General features: G+C 51.0%; 1 pseudogene across 1 annotated transcript in view; it reads left to right on the top strand.

The window, feature by feature from the left end:
- LOC147336661 (protein NLRC3-like) overlaps positions 1 to 21139 on the top strand; it is a 31138-nt pseudogene extending 9999 nt beyond the window's left edge. The window contains exons 6-9 of the transcript XR_015128367.1: positions 2153 to 2394; positions 2511 to 4296; positions 19023 to 19199; positions 20944 to 21139. The product of XR_015128367.1 is annotated as a protein NLRC3-like (transcript). The remainder of the gene's footprint in view (positions 1 to 2152; positions 2395 to 2510; positions 4297 to 19022; positions 19200 to 20943) is intronic.
- The last annotated feature ends 443 nt before the right edge of the window (positions 21140 to 21582 follow it).

The following is a 21582-nucleotide window of genomic DNA, read 5'->3' on the forward strand; positions in this document are numbered from 1 at the left end:
ACCTTCTGGTTAAGGTTAATATGGGCATGTGCAGTGAATATCAGCGCTATGTGGTCAGAAGTGTGATAATATAATTTATTTTGTGTAATAAACAACTGCAAGGATAGATGATTACAACAAATAGATGACTAATACATAAAAGTAATACATAGATGAATAATGATGATGAGTTAAGATGCGTAATCATGGGAACAAGAGGGTCTACAAACAGGAGCAGCTGATTACATTAGAAAAGCTGAAATAATACCTCAACTGAAGCCAATTGTACTAAATGCACTATATGTGCACTGTTACAAGAATATTTTTCGTTCTATTGCTTTCTATTAATTTATATAATTTTAAGTTAAGCAGGACAGAGTTCTTTTAAAGAAAGATTTACTTATATTCTCAAAAGTTAAGCATGACAGGCTTCTGTTTAAGAAAGAGACCTGTTTTACTGTGTTAATGTCTTCATTTTGAGCTAAAAATAAATGGCTAAATGATCATTTGTTTCCCATATGGTCATATCACAAAGAATATGCATCTGCTTAAATCAAATTCAAGTCAAATGGTTAAAAAATAATTTCACAAACACAAACAAGAGCTACCACACTGGGAAGGGTGAAGACAACTAGGTTGCCCGGCCCTGGCCACGAGGTGTCCCTTATTTATTTTTCAGGGAGTTGGCAACCCTAATGACTGTCCACTGAGCACCAACACAGGTAGGAGTGAGCAGTGATGAAGCAGGACTGTGGGCAAGTTTGAGCTGCAATCCTATTGGCTTCTCAGTTTCTCCAAAGAAAAGGGGAAAAATTCTTGGTGTTGTGAAGATGTGAGTTGGTCTTGTTGTCGTGGGGCTGGAAGGATGCTGGCAGTGAGAGGCTTTTCATACAGTGTTCAGTAACAGAATGAGAAGAAAGCCACTGCACATGAAACAAGGTGCTCGTAGTGTTTGTTTACTGTGTTTGTGCCACAATGTCAAATCAGTTGTAGATTCACATGCAGACTTGTCCAGTGAAACCAGTGCAAGTACTGCAGTACAGAGCAAAGACTAAGCAAGCCAGGAGAGCTCTCCAACTTTCTGAAAGTATCAGGATATTTGAGTGATAAGAAAAAGTGGATCATGCAACAATGTCGCTCAGCACACAAAACAATCAAAGCAGAATAAATATAATGTTTTAGATCAAACACTTACAGGGACCTGAAGAGAGAGAACCAACAAAATGTCATGGCTAACAGAGGAACTCAAGCACAGACTGAGTTCTGACAAACAAAAAGGTGACAGGTTATTTACCAAAGGGGTGAACCACAGTGCTCTATATATGTACAGTGAGTTGGGGAGGGGGTCCGGGGCTCCAGGGAAAAGAGGGAAGGGAGTCCACTCTCACTCCTCTTCAGTCACTCTTGTCCTGCTCTGCACTCACACAGCCACACACGGGAGTCACAGGTAAGCGTCTGTAACCAGGTCCAGGGAAATATTTACTCAAAGTATACACAAAGTTAACCCAACTGGTGAATTTAGAGAGAGATTTCTTAGCAAAGAACTGAGATCATGAACACAGGAGGGTCAATGTCCCAGCGACAAACTGCTCCATGCCGCAGCGTTAAATGGTTACCGGCAAGCCCAGGTGAGTCAGCAACAGGTGGTGTAATCATCATAGCTGTGTGGACCAAGAGCGAGAGGCCATTACAAGCTCCACCCAGGCAGGCAAAACCATAGCAGGAGAGAGCAAAACATAAAACCTGAAAAGCCATCATGAGCCAGCCAGAGAGACACAGAGTTTATACTAGAAGAGAAACCTGCTCATCTTCATCATGTTTGTTTAAATAGAGAAAATCAGAAGTCTCTGTGTGTCAGACCACGGCTCTACACAGACACTTCTAAGCTGCTTCAGAGTGAACTGACCCAGATAATCTGCACACAGCGGTTGTAAAACAGTGAAAGTCATAACTGTCTCTCTCTGATGGAAAGCTTTTATTGTGAAGTCAGGAAGTCTGCAGGAAGTGTTGAGTTTGTATTCATCGCTCAGTGTTTAATGAGACAGGCAGACAGGAAGAGCAGCTCATTAGTGTTGATGAAATCAAAGGAACTGTGAGGAACTGCAGTTTGGTCACATCTGGATGTTTTTCACTGACAGTAAATGTTTTTAGTGATAAAGAAATGTGTTCACAGAGGGAGGAAGAGGAAGAGGAGTGGTGTTTGTGAGGAGGAGCAGCTGTCCTGCTGTGCTTTGTGTCAGGACGTCCTGAAGGATCCAGTCTCTACCAGCTGTGGACACTGGTTCTGCAGACAGTGCATCTCCTCATACTGGGACCAGTCTGCTCCATCAGGAGACTCCTCCTGTCCCCAGTGTGGAGAAAGATCCAGAAGCAGAGCTGGACTGCAGACAGCCAGTCAGAACAGCTGTGTACAAAGTAAGACTGAACATCTGTCTGCTGATGGACTCATTTCTGAAAACTGGACTTCTTGTGTTGTTCAGACATTGAAGAGTTTTCTTTCTCTTTAGTCTCATTGTTTTTCTTTCTTTCAGCAGATGTTGGTCTGCAGGAGGTTTTAGATGAACATAAGATCAGTCTGAGGAGGAGATGTGAACGTGTGACTGAAGGGAGTGATGAAACAGGAAGTAGAACCCTCCTCAACAGGATCTACACTGAGCTCTACATCACAGAGGGACAGAGTGAAGAGGTTCATACCCAACATGAGGTGAGGCAGCTGGAGACAGCTTCCAAGATGGACGCCCTCCATGACGCTCCAATCAGGTGCCAGGACATCTTTAAAGCCTTACCTGACCAACAGAGACCCATCAGAGTGGTTCTGACCAACGGCGTGGCTGGTGTTGGAAAAACCTCCTCAGTGCAGAAGTTCACTTTGGACTGGGCAGAGGGCTTGGAGAACCAACATGTCAGTGTGGTGGTTCTGCTTTCATTCAGGGAGCTGAACCTGATCAGAGATGAGCAGTACAGTCTTCTGGAGCTGCTCCATGTTTTCCATCCAACATTACAGAAGGTCACAGCAGAGAAGCTGGCTGTCTCTCAGCTTTTGTTCATCTTTGACGGCCTGGATGAAAGCAGACTTTCATTAGATTTCACCAACAGGAAGCTGCTGTCTGATGTCACACAGAAGTCATCAGTCAGCCAGCTGCTGACAAACCTCATCCAGGGGAATCTGCTTCCCTCGGCTCTCGTCTGGATAACTTCCCGACCCGCAGCAGCCAATCAGATCCCTCCTACATGTGTTGACAGGCTAACAGAAGTACGAGGCTTCACAGACGCCCAGAAGGAGGAGTACTTCAGGAGGAGATTCAGTGATGAAGAGTCCAGCAGAATCATCTCCCACATGAAGACATCCAGGAGCCTCCACATCATGTGTAGTATCCCAGTCTTCTGCTGGATCACTGCTACAGTTCTGGAGCACATGTTGACTACAGAGCAGAGAGGAGAGCTGCCCAAGACCCTGACTGACATGTACTCACACTTCCTGCTGGTTCAGACAAAGAGGAAGAAGAACAAGTACCATGAGGAACGTGAGACCAGTCCACAGGAGCTGACGGAGGCTGACAGGGAAGTTCTTCTGAAGCTGGGGAGGCTGGCGTTTGAACATCTGGAGAAAGGAAGCATCATGTTCTACCAAGAAGACCTGTAGCAGTGTGGTCTGGATGTGACAGAGGCCTCGGTGTACTCAGGAGTTTGTACAGAGATCTTCAAAAGAGAGTGTGTGATCTTCCAGAAACCAGTCTACTGCTTTGTTCATCTGAGCATTCAGGAGTTTCTGGCTGCTGTCTACAAGTTCCCCTGTCACACCAACAGGAAGACAAAGGTGCTGAAGAACTTTTTGGGAAAACAATACGAGTTCCCTCTGGATGATTTCCTTAAACGAGCCATGGAGAAATCCCTCCAAAGTAATAATGGCCACCTGGACCTGTTTGTTCGCTTCCTTCATGGCCTCTGTCTGGAGTCCAACCAGAGACTCTTAGTAGGTCTGCTGGGTCAGACAGAGATCAGTCCAGGAACCATCCAGAGAGTCATCAACAACCTGGAGGAGATGAACAGTGATGAAATCTCTCCTGACAGAAGCATCAACATCTTCCACTGTCTGATGGAGATGAACCACCTCTCATTATTTCAGGAGATCCAAGAGTTCCTGAAGTCAGAGAACAGATCAGAGAAGGAACTCTCTGAGATCCAGTGCTCAGCTCTGGCCTTCATGCTGCAGATGTCGGAGGAGGTTCTGGATGAGTTGGACCTGCAGAAGTACAAAACATCAGTGCCGGGACAACAGAGACTGATTTCAGCTGTGAGGAACTGCAGAAAGGCTGGGTGAGTCCAGATGTGACAATTAACATCATTGATCAGTGTAGGTTAGTAGTTTAATGTTGAAAATAAAATCAGATTGTAACCACAAAGTGTTTGTGTCCGTACGCTGCAACCTTCCACACCATTCCTTTATTGTACAGACTCAGCAGCAGCTCCATGGATCCCAAATCCAAGAGTGGAGAACAGATTTGAAGTGTGTCACATCCATGCAGTCACAGCTGTTTCCACCATGTTTCCACTGATATTAATCCTGTTCAATGACACGTTTCATATCAGTCAATATGTTCTTTAGGACGTCCACTGACATGTTTAAGTGTCCTGCTGGAAATCACTCAAATCATCCATGAAATCAATGAAAAATCCTTTTAGTGTTTCTAACTTCACCCTCTGTCCTCTCTCTCTCTCCATCCTCCTCACTGCTTCTTTCACTGATAATCACACAAACATCGTATTCAGCTACAAAATAACACAATAATATCATCTGATGATCATTATTATAAGAGCAGGATCCATATTTGATATCAGAGTAACACACTGCTTGGTTATGTGCAGTCATCATCAGTGACTGTGGGTCAAACAGAAGCTCTCTGATTGGTTGCTGACCTTGGTCACCTGTCCACTCTCACCTGTTTGTGTTTGCTCTCTCTTTTCTGTCTCCATCCTCTCTCTCCTTTCTCTCCCTCTCTGTCTTTGTACGTCACTCAGGTCCAATGGAAACAGTGACATTTACAAACCAATCAAACACAAACTGATCCATGTCAGGTTATAACAATATTCAAAGTGAATACAGGCTGCTGCTGGACACAGACAGGTAACATCATTTTGACTTGCTGTCACCTGGATCTGGACTCATAAACACTGAAGCCCTAAGCAGGAATACAAATCATTTTCTGCCAACTAGCGACACAGCAGCAGATAATGGCCAATCATTTCTGTGTTTAGTTCCCCTGAAATCAGATCTGATATCAGCAGCTCTGAGTTCATTCATCATTATTGTCCAGTGATGAGATTTCTGCTCCATTTGGTAACAGTCAGCAGGTTTTTCCTGCGTGTGGACGTGAACAGTCGTACCTGACAGCAGGTAGCAAACAATTCAATTCAATTCAATTCAATTCAATTCAATTCAATTCAATTCAATTCAATTCAATTCAATTTTATTTATATAGCGCCAAATCACAACAAAAGTCGCCTCAAGGCGCTTCATAGATACAGAGAAAAACCCAACAATCATATGACCCCCTATGAGCAAGCACTTTGGCAACAGTGGGAAGGAAAAACTCCCTTTTAACAGGAAGAAACCTCCGGCAGAACCAGGCTCAGGGAGGGGCGGCCATCTGCTGCGACCGGTTGGGGTGAGAGAAGGAAGACAGGATAAAGACATGCTGTGGAAGAGAGACAGAGGTTAATAACAGATATGATTCAATGCAGAGAGGTCTATTAATACATAGTGAGTGAGAAAGGTGACTGGAAAGGAAAAACTCAATGCATCATGGGAATCCCCCGGCAGCCTACATCTATTGCAGCATAACTAAGGGAGGATCCAGGGTCACCTGGTCCAGCCCTAACTATATGCTTTAGCAAAAAGGAAAGTTTTAAGCCTAATCTTAAAAGTAGAGATAGTGTCTGTCTCCCGAATCCAAACTGGAAGCTGGTTCCACAGAAGAGGGGCCTGAAAACTGAAGGCTCTCCCTCCCATTCTACTTTTAAATACTCTAGGAACAACAAGTAGGCCTGCAGAGCGAGAGCGGAGCACTCTAATAGGGTGATATGGTACTACAAGGTCATTAAGATAAGATGGGGCCTGATTATTTAAGACCTTGTATGTGAGGAGCAGGATTTTGAATTCAATTCTGGATTTAACAGGAAGCCAATGAAGGGAAGCCAGAACAGGAGAAATATGCTCTCTCTTTCTAGTCCCTGTCAGGACTCTTGCTGCAGCATTTTGGATTAGCTGAAGGCTTTTCAGTGAGTTTTTTGGACATCCTGATAATAATGAATTACAGTAGTCCTGTCACGGCGGGGCGAGCTACGCAAAGTAGCTCGGCGTGCCTGTGTAGCGTGCTGACTAGACCCAAGCGCGGCTAAGGCTAGCGGTGGGTTTGGAGCAGACACGCAGTTATTCTAGTAACGATCAGTGCACGAAGCGTGGCTTCGGAACTGTCGTTACAGACAGAGAGCGAGCGGAGCCGGGAAGAGAAAAAGGATTGAAGGGAAAAACACTCACGGTTGCTGAATCAGGCGGAGACTGACGTCGGCAGAGTTTCGGAGCTCCTGACACGAAGAGAATGATGTCTGAGCGGCGAACAGGTGGGTGGCGTCTCTCTTTTAACCCCGGCCCCGTGATCAGCTGATCACAGCTGATCACTGGCTGACAGGACCCCCCCTCCGAGGACCGGCACCCGGCGGCGACGGAAATCCGAGATGAGGGAAGGATCCATCTCGGATTGAGGAGCGCTCATCAGGGCCGTAGCCAGCCCAGTCCACCAAATACTGGACCCCCCTGCCCCGGGGACGGGAGTCCAAGATCCGTCGGACAGTGTAGACAGCACCCCCATCGACGATCCTGGGCGGGGGCGGGGCCCGGGAGGGGGGCGCTAGCGAGGAAGTGACGCGCCGCTTGAGCTGCGAGACGTGGAAAACCGGATGGACCTTCATGGCGGGTGGAAGCCGGAGACGGTAAGCCACGGGGTTGAGCCGGGCAGTGACTTCGTACGGGCCGACGAACCGGGGAGTGAGCTTTTTGGACTCACCGCGCAGCCGCAGGTGCCTTGTGGAGAGCCAGACGCGGTCCCCCGGCTGGAAGGGGTGACCCGGGCGGTGGCGGCGACGATGCTGCCGGGTGTACAGAGCGTTGGCCCGGGTAATGGCAGCCCGCGCCTTGATCCAGGCCTGACGACAGCGGCGGACCATCCGTTCAGCAGCAGGCACGTCGACCCCCGCTTCCTGATGGCTGAAGATAGGAGGATGAAAACCATGACAGACCTCAAAGGGCGAGAGACCGGTGGCAGAAGAGACGTGAAGGTTATGAGACAACTCAGCCCACACCAGGTAACGAGGCCAAAGCGACGGTTGGGCGGAGACGAAGCACCGTAAGAAGCGCCCCAACTGTTGATTGGTCCGTTCAACCTGCCCATTGGTCTGAGGGTGATAACCGGACGAGAGGCTGGGAGACGCTCCAATCAGGCGGCAAAAGGCTTTCCAGAACCTGGCGGTGAACTGGGGCCCCCGATCGGAGACTATGTCCTTGGGGAATCCGTGAAGCCGGACGACATGGTCCAGGAGGAGCTCGGCCGTCCGTTTGGCGGAGGGGAGGCCGGCCAGGGCGACCAGGTGCACCGCCTTAGAAAACCGGTCCACAAAGGTGAGGATGGTGTCAAGACCGTCCACAGATGGGAAGCCGGTAACAAAGTCAAGGCCGACATGGGACCAGGGACGTCTCGGCACAGGGAGAGGGCGAAGGTCGCCAGCGGATGGCTGGGAGGAGGACTTGGCCCGAGCACAGGTGTCACAGGCGGAAACAAAGTCACGGACGTCCCGCGTCATGGAGGGCCACCAGAAGGCACGACGGAGGAGCTGGAGGGTCCTGTCGGGCCCTGGGTGACCAGAGAGCGGGGAGGAGTGAGCCCAGAGCAAGGCCTCCTGACGGCACCGGGATGGTACATAGAGCCTCCCAGCCGGGGTGTCAGGCGGAGGCGGTTCGGCGGTCAGGGCATCCCGGATAGAGTCCTCCAAGGGCCACCGAAGGGGGGCAGCGAAACAATGAGATGGTAGGATAGGTCCAGGGTCTGATGTGAGGCCGTCCTGGGCGAACTGCCTGGAGAGAGCGTCTGGCTTGGTGTTCTTGGAGCCAGGGCGGTAGGCGAGGTGGAAGTTGTAAGGTTCGAAGAATAAGGCCCAACGGGCCTGCCTTGGGTTGAGCTGCTTGGCAGAACGAATATGGATCAGGTTCTGATGATCAGTCCAGACCAGAAACGGTTCTTTTGCTCCCAGGAGCCAATGCCGCCACTCTTCCAAGGCCCACTTGATGGCCAGGAGTTCTCGGTCGCCGACACCATACCGTCGCTGCGTGTCAGAGAATTTCCTCGAGAAATAGCAGCACGGGTGAAGTTTCCCATCCGGGCCGTGTTGAGAGAGGACGGCGCCAGCGCCAACATCGGAGGCATCCACCTCCACCACAAAATCTCCGGCAGGATCAGGGTGGAGCAGGACGGGAGCCGTAGCAAACCGGCGGATAAGGTCTCGGAATGCCTCTTTCGCACCAGGGGGGAGGCAGAAGGGCTTGGGCAGGTTAGCTGGTTTGGTGAGGGATGTCAGTGGGGCGACAATGGCGGTGAAATTGCGGATAAAGCGCCGATAGAAGTTGGCAAAGCCCAGGAAGCTCTGTAGCTGCTTAAGGCTGGAAGGCTGAGGCCACTGGGTCACGGCTTGGACCTTTTGCGGGTCCATGGTCAGGCCATTGGAGGAGATGGTGAAGCCCAGGAAGGTGGTGGACCGCTGATGGAAGGCACACTTTTCCAGTTTGCAGAACAGCTGGTACTCGAGCAGCCTGCTCAGCACGGCCCACACATGGCGAATATGGTCCACTTCGGTGCGGGAGTAGATCAAGATGTCATCCAGATAAGCAAACACCCACCGGCCCAGCATGTCCCGCAAGACATCGTTGATCAGGTGTTGGAAGACAGCAGGGCTGTTGCAGAGGCCGAAGGGCATCACCAGATACTCCCAGTGCCCGTTAGGGGTGATGAAGGCCATCTTCCATTCGTCCCCTTCCCTAATCCGCACCAAATTGTAGGCGCTGCGTAGGTCTAGTTTGGTGAAGATGCAGGCCTGGGAGAGGGAATCGAGTGCGGTGGATAGCAGAGGAAGAGGATGGCGGTTCTTAACAGTGATTTTATTCAAGCCCCGGTAGTCTATACAGGGGCGAAGCCCGCCGTCTTTCTTCTTGACAAAGAGGAATCCCGCAGCTGCAGGGGAGGTAGAAGGGCGAATAAAGCCCTGTTGGAGAGCCTCAGCGACGTACTCCTCCATGGCTTTGTTCTCTGCGGGTGACAGCGAGAACAGGCGACCACGAGGAGGGACCGCTCCCGGGAGGAGCTCGATGGCCATGTCGTAGGAGCGATGAGGAGGGAGAGCAGAGGCTCGCCTCTTACTGAAGACCTCAGACAGGTCATGGTAAGCCGGAGGGATCTTATCCAGATCGATGGACTCCGGGGGTGACGCCTCTTCTGACTTTGAGTCCTTTCCAGTCCGGAAGAGAAAGCAGCGGCGTGAACACTGGGGACCCCAGTCCAGGATCTGGCAGGAAGACCAGGAGACGTGGGGGTCATGTTGACGGAACCAGGGGTATCCGAGGATGAGAGGAGAGGAAGTGGCCGAGACTACTAAAAACCGGATCTCCTCCTGATGATCCCCGACAGACATGCGGACTGGCTGGGTCTGGAACTGGATCGGGTAGGGTTGGAGTGGTCGCCCGTCTACTGAGGTCACCAGGAGGAATCGGTCGACGGACGTCAACGGAATGCGAAGCCGAGAGGCTAGTTTTTGATCGATGAAGTTCTCAGCGGCTCCGGTGTCCAGGAGGGCTTCAGATGAGAGCCGTTGGTGTTTCAGGTGAAATGTTACCGGTAACAGAAAACGAGAGGGGTCAGAGGAGAGGGAAGGGCCAGGTGGGACACCCCCGCAGTCTACCTGGCGTCGTCGTTTCCCGGCCGTAGCGGGCACTGGGGACGACGGTGTCGAGCTGATCCACAGTAGGCGCAGAGGCCCTCACGCCAGCGTCTCTCTTTCTCCTCTTTGGGGAGTCCACCCAGCTGCATGGGCTCCTCGCTGGATGTGCTGCTTGGGCTAGCCGTGGCTCCATCAGAGGGGGGAGCAGGTCGCGAAGACGTGGTCCTCTGAGGCTGGAAGGGTTTGAAGGCCCGAGGGGTATGGCGAGGCCGCGACATCACTCGTTGGTCAATCTTCAGCGCGAGGTCCACGACCTCATCCAGAGTTTTAGGGGCCTCACGGCCGGTCATCTCGTCTCGGATGTAGTCAGCCAGTCCCTCCAGAAAAATAGAGCGCAGAGAAGCGTCTCCCCACTGTAGTTTAGCGGCCAGGGTGCGGAATTGAGAGGCAAAGTGACAGACGGGTCGGCTGCCCTGGCGTAGATGAAGCAGCTGTGACTCCACTTCCACTTCGCTGCTCGGGGGGACAAATGTCTTTTTTAATTCCTCCACAAACAGGGCATAGTCATTGCAAGCTGCCGATTTATTGTAGTAGAGAGCCGCGGCCCATTCCTGAGCCTGGCCAGACAAGAGAGAGGTTAGCAGTGCAACCTTAGCACGGGCGGTGGCGTATTTAGTGGGCTGACACTCGAACAGCATGTCTAAAGTGGCAAGCAAACCATCAGGCCGGCCATCAACTCCGTTCCACTTGTCTGGTAGTCCAATCCGGGGTTCCGCGCTCACCGGCGCCGGCTGACGTTGCAGCGAGGTGACGGAAGTGGAAAGTTGGAGGACAGTTTCGGTGAGGGACTCCACTTTTGTGCACATCTGATCTACCACACCGCGAAGATATAGAACTTCGGCTTTCAGCCGTTCGAATTCCGCTGGGTCTATAGCAGGCTCAGACATCCTGTCACGGCGGGGCGAGCTACATACAGTAGCTCGGCGTGCCTGTGTAGCGTGCTGACTAGACCCAAGCGCGGCTAAGGCTAGCGGTGGGTTTGGAGCAGACACGCAGTTATTCTAGTAACGATCAGTGCACGAAGCGTGGCTTCGGAACTGTCGTTACAGACAGAGAGCGAGCGGAGCCGGGAAGAGAAAAAGGATTGAAGGGAAAAACACTCACGGTTGCTGAATCAGGCGGAGACTGACGTCGGCAGAGTTTCGGAGCTCCTGACACGAAGAGAATGATGTCTGAGCGGCGAAAAGGTGGGTGGCGTCTCTCTTTTAACCCCGGCCCCGTGATCAGCTGATCACAGCTGATCACCGGCTGACAGGTCCAGCCTGGAAGTAATAAATGCATGAACTAGTTTTTCAGTGTCACTCTGAGACAGGATATTTCTAATTTTAGAGATGTTGCGCAAATGGAAGAAAGCAGTCTTACATATTTGTTTAATATGTGCGTTGAAGGACATGTCCTGGTCAAAAGTGACTCCAAGGTTCCTCACCGCGTTACTGGAGGCCAAGGTAATGCCATCCAGAGTAAGAATCTGGTTAGATACCATATTTCTAAGATTTTCAGGGCCGAGTACAATAACCTCAGTTTTATCTGAATTAAGAAGCAGAAAGTTAGCGGCCATCCAGGTCTTTATGTCTTTAAGACATTCCTGCAGTTTAACTAATTGGTGTGTGTTATCTGGCTTCATGGACAGATAGAGCTGGGTGTCATCTGCATAGCAGTGAAAATGTATGCTATGTCTTCTAATGATACTGCCTAAGGGAAGCATGTATAATGTAAACAGAATTGGTCCTAGCACTGAACCCTGTGGAACTCCATAATTAACCTCCATTTACATGCACGAATTGGAGTCTATTAGATAGATATGATACAAACCACTGCAGCGCAGTACTTGTAATATCTACAGCATGTTCTAATCGCTCTAATAGAATATTATGGTCAACAGTATCGAACGCTGCACTGAGGTCTAGCAGGACAAGCACAGAGATGAGTCCACTGTCAGAGGCCATAAGAAGATCATTTGTAACCTTCACTAAAGCTGTTTCTGTGCTGTGCTGAGCTCTGAAACCTGACTGAAACTCTTCAAATAAACCATTCCTCTGCAGATGATCTGTTAGCTGTTTGACAACTACTCTTTCAAGGATTTTTGATATGAAAGGAAGGTTGGAGATTGGCCTATAATTAGCTAAGACTGCTGGGTCTAGAGATGGCTTTTTGAGTAAAGGTTTAACTACAGCCAGCTTGAAGGCCTGTGGTACATAGCCGATTATTAGAGATAGGTTGATCATATTTAAGATCGAAGAATTAATTAATGGCAGGACTTCTTTGAGCAGTTTTGTAGGAATGTGGTCTAAAAGACACGCTGATGGTTTGGAGGAAGTAATTATTGAAGTTAACTCAGAAAGATCAATTGGAGAAAAAGAGTCTAACTTAACATCAATGGTACTAAGAGTAACTGTAGATAATATTACATCTGTGGGATGATTATTGGTAATTTTTTTCTCTAATGATAAAAATTTTATTTGTGAAGAAGTTCATGAAGTCATTACTAGTTAACGTTAAAGGGATGGTTGGCTCAAAAGAGCTCTGACTTTTTGTCAGCCTGGCTATAGTGCTGAAGAGAAACCTGGGGTTGTTCTTATTTTCTTCAATCAGTGATGAATAGTAAGATGTTCTGGCTTTGCGGAGGGCTTTCTTATAAAGCAGCAAACTATTTCTCCAGGCTAAATGATGATCCTCTAGATTTGTGACACGCCATTTCCTCTCCAGATTACGAGTCATCTGCTTTAGGGTACATGTTTGAGAATTATACCACGGAGTCAGGTACTTCTGATTTGAGGCCTTAGTTTTCACAGGAGCTACAGTATCCAGAGTCGTACGTAGTGAGGAGGTGAAATTATTAACAAGATAATCGACCTCTGTTGGGGTAGCGTTCAGATAGCTGCTCTGCTCTGTGTTGGTACAGGGCATTGGAGATGATAACAGTGGGTGGATTATATTCTTAAACTTAGTTACAGTGCTTTCAGAAAGACATCTACTTTGATAAAGTTTACTCTTCACCGCTGTGTAATCAATTATTGTAAAAGTAAATGTTATCAGGAAATGATCAGACAGGAGATGGTTTTCAGGAAACACTGTTAAATGTTCAGGTTCGATGCCATATGTTAAAACAAGATCTAGAGTGTGATTAAAGTGGTGGGTGGGTTCTTTTACATTTTGAGAGAAACCAATTGAGTCTAATAACACATTAAATGCCATTTTGAGGCTGTCATTTTTAGCATCTACATGGATGTTAAAATCACCCACAATAATTATTTTATCTGAGCTCAGAACTAAATTAGATATAAAGTCTGAGAAATCAGACAGAAACTCTGTGTAAGGCCCAGGTGGACGATAGATGATAACAAGTAAGACTGGTTTCTGAGTTTCACAGCTGGGGTGGACAATGTTAAGCATCAGGCTTTCGAATGAATTAAAAGTCTGTCTTGGTCTTTCATTAATTAATAGGCTGGTGTGAAAAATTGCTGCCACACCGCCCCCTCGGCCTGTGCTTCGAGATTTCTGGTAGTTAGAATGGCTCGGGGGTGTTGATTCATTTAAACTAACATAATCATCCTGCTGCAACCAGGTTTCTGTAAGGCAGAGTAAATCAATTTGTTGATCAATTATTAAGTCATGTACTAACAGAGACTTGGAGGAGAGAGACCTAATATTTAATAATCCACATTTCTCAAACAGAGATCATCTTTCCAGCTGGAACTCTTCACTGAGCTGAACTCATTCAAAATGTTCTGGAGTCAAAACAGGAAACAGTCCAAATGTGTGTCTTCACTCTGACTCTGGATCAGATCTCAGTGACAGACTGTGGACATTATGGAAGCCTAAATGTGACACCATCTTCCTCCTTCATCTGCAGATTAAAGCCAAACAAAGATTCTCATTAAAAGTCTGCAGGTCTGAGAGAGACTCAATCGTTGTGTCATGTCAAACACAGTAAGAGGAGCTGAAGCACAGATGTGAAGAGCAGATTCATCAGATTATGACCTCACTCTGTTTTGTCTTCATATACATTCAGTCTGTGTTTATAATGCAGATTTTCTGCTTTTATAATAACACATTTGTGGCGGAGGCGTGGCCCCGGGCGCAGCTGCAGGGGAGGAGTGGAGCAGAAGGCTCAACAGGGCGGCGCTGCGAGGCCGGTAAGAACAGCTGATGGTGTTTATGTACTGATGATGGTCTCCCTCCGCTGTGTTTATAGTGAGACGGGGAGGAGCGGCCAGAGGGAGATCAGCTGGACTCGTGAGCTGTCAGGCTGTGCGACCGATTCAGCTGTCAAAACACAAACGTCAATAAATGTGGAAATTGGCAGTACATACCTGCGTGTGCGTGTGTTTGTGCCTGGTGTATACCACAAGTGGTGCCGAAACCCAGGAAGGTGCCGGTGGGGGAATGTCCGACCCACAGGCCGCGCCACCCGCCCAGCCTCTGCAATTCTTGGCGCAGATGCTAGCGGAGATGGCGACGATGAGCCGGGATCAGGCGGCCGACCAGCGTGCCCACCTGGCCGCGCTGCGGGAGCAGATGGACCGACAGACGCAAGTTCTGGAGCGGCTGGTCGGGGCCGCTGCCACGCCGAAGCCCTCGCCACTGTCGGTGGCGGTGCCCCGGATGGGGGACGGGGACGACCCACAGGTTTTTTTGGAGACCTTCCGTGCCACGGCGGAGGCTTGCCAATGGCCGCAGGAGGAGTGGGCTCCGCGGCTGCTCCCCCTGCTGTCTGGGGAGGCACAAACAGCGGCCCTGAGTCTGCCTCCGGCGTCGAGGAGCAGCTTCCCGGATGTGAGCCGGGCGGTGGTGGACAGGCTGGGGCTCACCGCCGAAGACCATCGCCGGCGGTTCCGGGCCTGTCGGCTGGCTACAACGGACCGACCACTCGCCTGGGCCCGGCAGCTGCGCGACGCGGAGGTGCGCTGGCTGCAGCCGGGAGCATCGGAGGGCGAGACGAAGCTGGTTGACAAGGTGGTGCTGGAGCAGTTCACGGAGGGATTGCCAGCGGAGACGGCGAGATGGGTCCGGTGCCACCGGCCCGCAAGCTTGGAGGTAGCGGTGACGCTGGCGGAGGACCACCTTGCCGCTGGAGCAGGGGAGCCCGGGGACGCCGGACGGAGGCCGAACAAACAGGCCCCAGTGCCGGCCCCGAGGCGCCGTGTGCCGGCACCAGGGCAGGCAGAGCGGCTGCCGGCGCTGAGCCCCACTAACCCTTTCGCGGCGTTGGTGCCGTCCAGGGGAGCCGAGCCGAGTGGAGCCGCCCCCGAGCCACGGAGGGCAGCACAGACGCCGGGGCCGGAGTGTTGGAAGTGCGGGCAGCCGGGACACCTGAGGAGGGATTGTCCACTTATGGAAGTGGGGCAGGTGTTTCGCGTTGCTGGCGCCCCAGCACCCTCCCCCGGTCCAGGAGGGACATACAGTATTCCGGTAAGGACTCGATGGGGTATACGCCAGGCGTTGGTGGACACGGGCTGCACACAGACCCTCGTGCACCAAGGTTTGGTTCGCCCCGGGGCATTATAGGAGGCAGAATGGGTGGAGGTGAGATGTGTTCATGGTGATGTGCACCGGTACCCCATAGTGCCGCTGCTGTTAAAATACAAGGGCCATACACATAGGGTAACGGCGGCGGTTAGCCCGCGCCTGTCGCACCCCCTGATTCTGGGTACCAATTGGCCGGGGTTTCATCAGCATAGGGTAACGGCGGCGGTTAGCCCATGCCTGTCGCACCCCCTGATTCTGGGTACCAATTGGCCGGGGTTTCATCAGCTACTGGGGCAGTACGCGGGGGTGCGATCACGACCGGAAGCGGGGTGTAGCGTGTGCGCGGCTTTCAGCGGTGACGCGGGGTCGTCCGACACCGACTCCGGGGGGGAGGAGCCGGCGGGTCCCTCACGGGACGTCCCGCCGGCCCCGGAAGTGTCCCCCATGGGTGATTTCCCACTGGAGCAGTCTCGTGACGGCACCCTACGCTCAGCCTTTGACCAAGTGATGGCTATTGATGGTCACGTGGTGCGCCCTGAGGCCGCGCAGACCTACCCGCGTTTCGTCATATTAAATGACCGATTATATCGAGTGAGTCGTGACACTCAGACAGAGGAAACACACACCCAGTTGTTGGTGCCGCAGGGCCGCCGGGAAACACTTTTCCAGGCCCACTATAACCCCATGGCAGGGCATATGGGCTACGAGAAAACTCTGTAGCGAATAACGGCCCGATTTTATTGGCCGGGCATCCGAGCGGATGTGCGCCGTTGGTGCGCGTCCTGCCCGGACTGCCAACTTGTTAACCAGCCGGCCATACCGAGAGCGCCTCTGCGCCCTCTCCCCCTCATTGAGGTCCCGTTTGAGCGCATCGGCATGGACCTCATCAGGCCGTTTCACCGGAGTGCACGCGGTTACCGCTTTGTGTTAGTCCTGGTGGATTACGCAACGCGGTACCCGGAAGCAGATCTCTGCAAAGAGTGTGGCGCAGGCACTGTTCCAGGTCACCTCCCGAGTCGGAATCCCGAAAGAGATACTGACTGACCAGGGCACGTCGTTTATGTCTCGTACACTGCGGGAACTGTACGAATTACTGGGCATTAAATCTATTCGGACCAGCGTCTACCACCCTCAGACTGACGGGCTGGTGGAGTGGCTGAATAAGACCTTAAAGTCCATGATTCGGAAGTTCATTAACGAGGATGAACGCAATTGGGATCACTGGCTAAACCCTCTGTTATTCGCAGTGCGGGAGGTGCCCCAGGCCTCCACGGGATTTTCTCCCTTTGAACTGCTGTTCGGCAGGAAGCCACGTGGGGTGCTCGACCTGATTAAAGAAAGCTGGGAGGACGGTCCGAGCCCCGCCAAAAATGAGATTCAGTACGTGTTGGACCTGAGAGCAAAACTCCACACTTTGGGGAGGTTGTCACGGGAGAATTTGCTCCAGGCTCAGCAGCGTCAGCAACGCCTGTATGACAGAGGGGCTAGGCTCAGGCAATTTTCACCGGGAGATAAGGTGCTTGTGTTACTCCCTTCCTCCAGCTCAAAGTTGCTCGCCAAGTGGCAAGGACCCTTTGTGGTCACACGGCGAGTCGGGGACGTGGACTATGAGGTCGCTCGGTCGGACAGGGGAGGAGCCACGCAGATTTATCACCTCAATCTCCTCAAACAGTGGCGAGAGGTCGAAACCGCTTCTCTGGTGAGCTTGGTGAAGGAGAGAGATGAGTTGGGGCCTGAGGTGCCAAATTCTATCATTCCCACCTCCCTCCCTTGTGATGACCATCTCACACAGGCCCAGAGAGCGGATGTTGTCGCGTTGCAACAGCGTTTTGCGGACGTGTTCTCCCCCCTGCCCGGCCGGACCTCCCTCATCGAGCACCATTTCGTGACGCAGCCCGGCGTGACGGTGCGTTCACGGCCCTATAGGCTCCCGGAGCATAAGCGAAAAATCGTGCAGAGGGAATTGGCGGAAATGCTGAGGATGGGAGTAATAGAAGAGTCGCACAGCGCCTGGTGTAGCCCCATCGTTCTGGTGGTGAAGAAGGATGGGTCTATACGGTTCTGTGTCAACTATCGCAGGGTGACCGAAGTGTCACGCTTTGATGCCTACCCCATGCCTCGGGTCGACGAGCTCCTGGACCGGTTAGGCACGGCCTGCTTTTTCACGACACTGGACTTAACCAAGGGCTATTGGCAGATTCCCTTGTCTGCCGAGGCCAGGGAGAAAACGGCCTTCTCCACTCCGTACGGTTTGTACCAGTTCGTGACACTCCCGTTCGGCCTGTTCGGGGCCCCGGCCACTTTCCAGTGTCTCATGGACCGGGTACTGCGTCCGCACGCGGCGTATGCTGCCGCCTACCTGGATGACGTGATCATCCACAGCGACACCTGGGCGGAGCATGTGCTGCGGGTGGCCGCGGTCCTGGAGTCCCTGAGGCAGGCGGGGCTCACGGCCAATCCGAAGAAGTGCGCGGTTGGACGGAGGGAGGTGCAGTATCTGGGGTACCACCTGGGGGGCGGGCAGGTGCGTCCACAGGTGGAGAAGACGGCGGCTGTCGCATCCTGCCCGCGCCCCAGGACGAAAAAGGAGGTGAGACGGTTCTTGGGGTTGGCGGGTTACTATCGTCGCTTTGTGCCGGGGTTTGCGCAGCTAACCAGCCCCCTGACCGATCTCACTCGAAAGGGCGCCCCGGATCTGGTCCAGTGGAGGGGGCCGTGCCAGGCGGCGTTTGTGCGAGTGAAAAACGCTCTCTGTGGGGAGCCGCTGCTTCACACTCCTAACTTTTCCCTCCCTTTTGTTCTGCAGACTGACGCCTCGGACAGAGGGCTGGGAGCCGTTTTGTCCCAGCAGGTGAGGGGGGCTGACCGCCCCGTCCTATACATCAGCCGGAAGCTAGCGGAGCGCGAGCGCCGGTACAGCACCGTGGAGAAGGAGTGCCTGGCCATCCGGTGGGCGGTCGGCTCCCTGCGCTATTACCTCCTGGGACGCTCATTCACCCTCTGTTCGGACCACGCCCCGCTGCAGTGGCTCCACCGCATGAAGGATGCCAACGCCCGGATCACCCGGTGGTATCTGGCGTTGCAGCCCTTTAAGTTCAAGGTGATCCATAGGCCGGGGGCGCAGATGGCAGTGGCCCATTTCCTCTCTCGCTCGCGGGGGGGGGAGTTGGCTCGGCCGGACGGCTCCCCGGCCTCGAACGGGCGGTGGGGGTGTGTGGCGGAGGCGTGGCCCCGGGCGCAGCTGCAGGGAAGGAGTGGAGCAGAAGGCTCAACAGGGCGGCGCTGCGAGGCCGGTAAGAACAGCTGATGGTGTTTATGTACTGATGATGGTCTCCCTCCGCTGTGTTTATAGTGAGACGGGGAGGAGCGGCCAGAGGGAGATCAGCTGGACTCGTGAGCTGTCAGGCTGTGCGACCGATTCAGCTGTCAAAACACAAACGTCAATAAATGTGGAAATTGGCAGTACATACCTGCGTGTGCGTGTGTTTGTGCCTGGTGTATACCACAACATTTTATATTTTCTATCATCACAGACTGACTCGGTGTGGACTCTCAGAGTCTCACTGTGAAGTTGTGGCCTCAGCTCTGAAGTCCAACCCCTCCCATCTGACACAGCTGGACATGAGTAGAAACTACAACCTGCAGGATTCAGGGATAAAGCTTCTGTGTGCTGGACTGGAGAGTCCAAACTGTCGACTGGAGACTCTGAGGTGAGTTCACTGACTGCGGCTGTTGTTGTTTTTCTATATTTCAGGTCTTTGATTGATGTTTGAAACTTTCTTTAGTTCCTAAATGTTCAGGATGTGTCTGAAGACAAATGTGAAGAAGTTTGAGTGCTTTCAGAAATGTTGTCTTTCCAAACGACTGAACAACAGTTTTTCCTTTTGGCTCCAAACAGAAGTGACAGACTTGAGCAGGGTTCATTTAAAGGCTGACAGAAGTGGAGTGGTGATGGGGAGATGTTTGACAGGACAGTGTTTCAGCCTCCACAGGTTCATGTTGTGCTCCATCAGTCAGTGAAGATGAAGTCAGTGCTGATGAGGCTGTAGAGTGTGTGAGGGATGTGAATGAGGATGATGAAGATCTGATGATAGCAGATAAAAACAGGCTGCAGAGACTTTGAGCCATACAGGGCACACAGTGTGTGTACAGAACAGCTGAAATCATTATGGAGGCCTCACTGGGATATGGAAGCATCACAGTACAGCTTCAGTGAAGCATTAAAGTCTCTGATATGAGATGAGAAATGAAGCAGCCAGAGCTTTTTCATGAGTGGAAATCCACTGTGACTGTGAGCTGCTGCTACAGCCTCCAGATTAGCCAGCAGCTCATCCTGCTCAACATTTCCTCACCAACTTTAATGGAAGTGTGATGTTTTCAGCTGGAGTGATGGTCAGGGTGGCCTCCCTCTCCTCTTCTTCTCCTCTTCCTCTTTCATTTGTAAAGCCACTTCTGCTGCTTTCATTCATTTGGAAGTCCTGTAGCTGAGTTTGGGAGAGACTAACAGCCTCGGCAGCAGAGGGGAGAAAGGCTGTAACACCACCACTTTACTCTGTTCTACCTGTCACATCATTTTATCAGGAAACAAATATGCTCATGTTTTTACTATGTTTGTCTTGAAGATGTAAGAAGATCACATGGTGCTTTTTATTATTGTGTTGGTTTGTTTCCTGTCTCTTGGATGGAGCCCAGCTGCGCGTGGCCCCTGGGCCTGTGGTCAGAGTGTGTGCTGGATAATCCGGCCCAGGATGAGGCCAAACTGACAAGGGATGAAATGTCTGTCACATAATTGAGCTTAGTGTAGTTTCATTTCTGCACAATTTAAAAACAACCAAAACTTTGTTCTGTCTTTTCTATGTTATACTGTAGACTTTCTTTGATACTGTGTCCAAAAGGAGCAGCTTTTACTTTGAAGGGGAGGCGTCTCTGTTTCCTCTTCAGGTTGGATGATGGAAGCAAATGAGTGTGTGATGTTCTTTCAGTGTTGCACTTTGTAGACGCTCCCTGAGCACTGGTCTCACAGCCAGCTGCACTTAGAGACCAGTGTTGTTAGTCCAGGTCAGAAGATGACTTGTTGGAATGAAAATGAGCTTGTAGTTTGTCTGCTTTAATAATGTGACTGGAAAAACGTTTTGGACTTCAAATATGTCCATTTCTTTCACACTTCACCTTTAAAAGTGAAGCCTTGTGGTTCCTGGAAGGAAAAACACGACTTTTTCAAGTCTTTGTCCTGTTTTTATGATAAATGTACGACTTTAATGTGAAACATTCAGAGTTTTTTCTCTTGTTGTGTTTGTTTGAAGCTGCTTCCTGTTGGCTTCAGCTGTTTGGAGTTTCCATTTTCTAAACTTCTACATTCTGAACCTTCTTCAGCTCTGAACAGATGATGAAACACTGAATGATTTCAAGCTCACACTTTGTCTAATAAACTTACATCTTTCATTCTTTATACAGATTGTGGGGCTGTGGTTTGTCAGAGATCAGCTGTGATTATCTGGCAGCAGCACTGAAGTCCAACCCCTCCCATCTGAGAGAGCTGGACATGAGCTACAACAACAAGCTGCAGGATTCAGGAGTGAAGCATCTGTGTGGTTTCCTGGAGAGTCCAGGATGTGGACTTGAAACTCTGAGGTCAGTCAGCATGTTTTAGTTGTGCTGAGATGAATATGATGTGAAAGTTGTGCTGACACTAAACTGCAGACATCAGGCTGATATTATACTGATCCACACTGAGGATCTTCATGGTAAAGTCTGTTTTCTTCTTCTCTGGTTTAGTCCATTGACTGCAGCAGAACAATGTTCACATTTCAAACCTTCAAAGAAGAAGAAAAATCCTCCACTGGATAATTCACTTTGAAACTCTCAAACTCTTCATTCCACCTTAAAGTCTGTCTGACACTGAAATCCAAAGCAAAATGTGCGTTTGCTTTACAGACAGCAGTCCAACACAAACATACACACATCATCCAAAACACAGTCCAACATCCAAATCTCCTCCACTGCCAGCATGAATGATGGGAAAGAGAAGGAGGAATACTCTGACATTCAGGGTTAGAATGAGTTTCATGAAGCAGACTGTGAAGATCAAAGCTG

The sequence above is a fragment of the Aulonocara sp. 'chitande type north' Nkhata Bay genome, linkage group LG3 (assembly GCF_057382095.1).
Source record: "Aulonocara sp. 'chitande type north' Nkhata Bay isolate Kocher_YH1m ecotype deep benthic linkage group LG3, A_spYH_male_GT1.1, whole genome shotgun sequence".
NCBI classification, from domain to species: domain Eukaryota; kingdom Metazoa; phylum Chordata; class Actinopteri; order Cichliformes; family Cichlidae; genus Aulonocara; species Aulonocara sp. 'chitande type north' Nkhata Bay.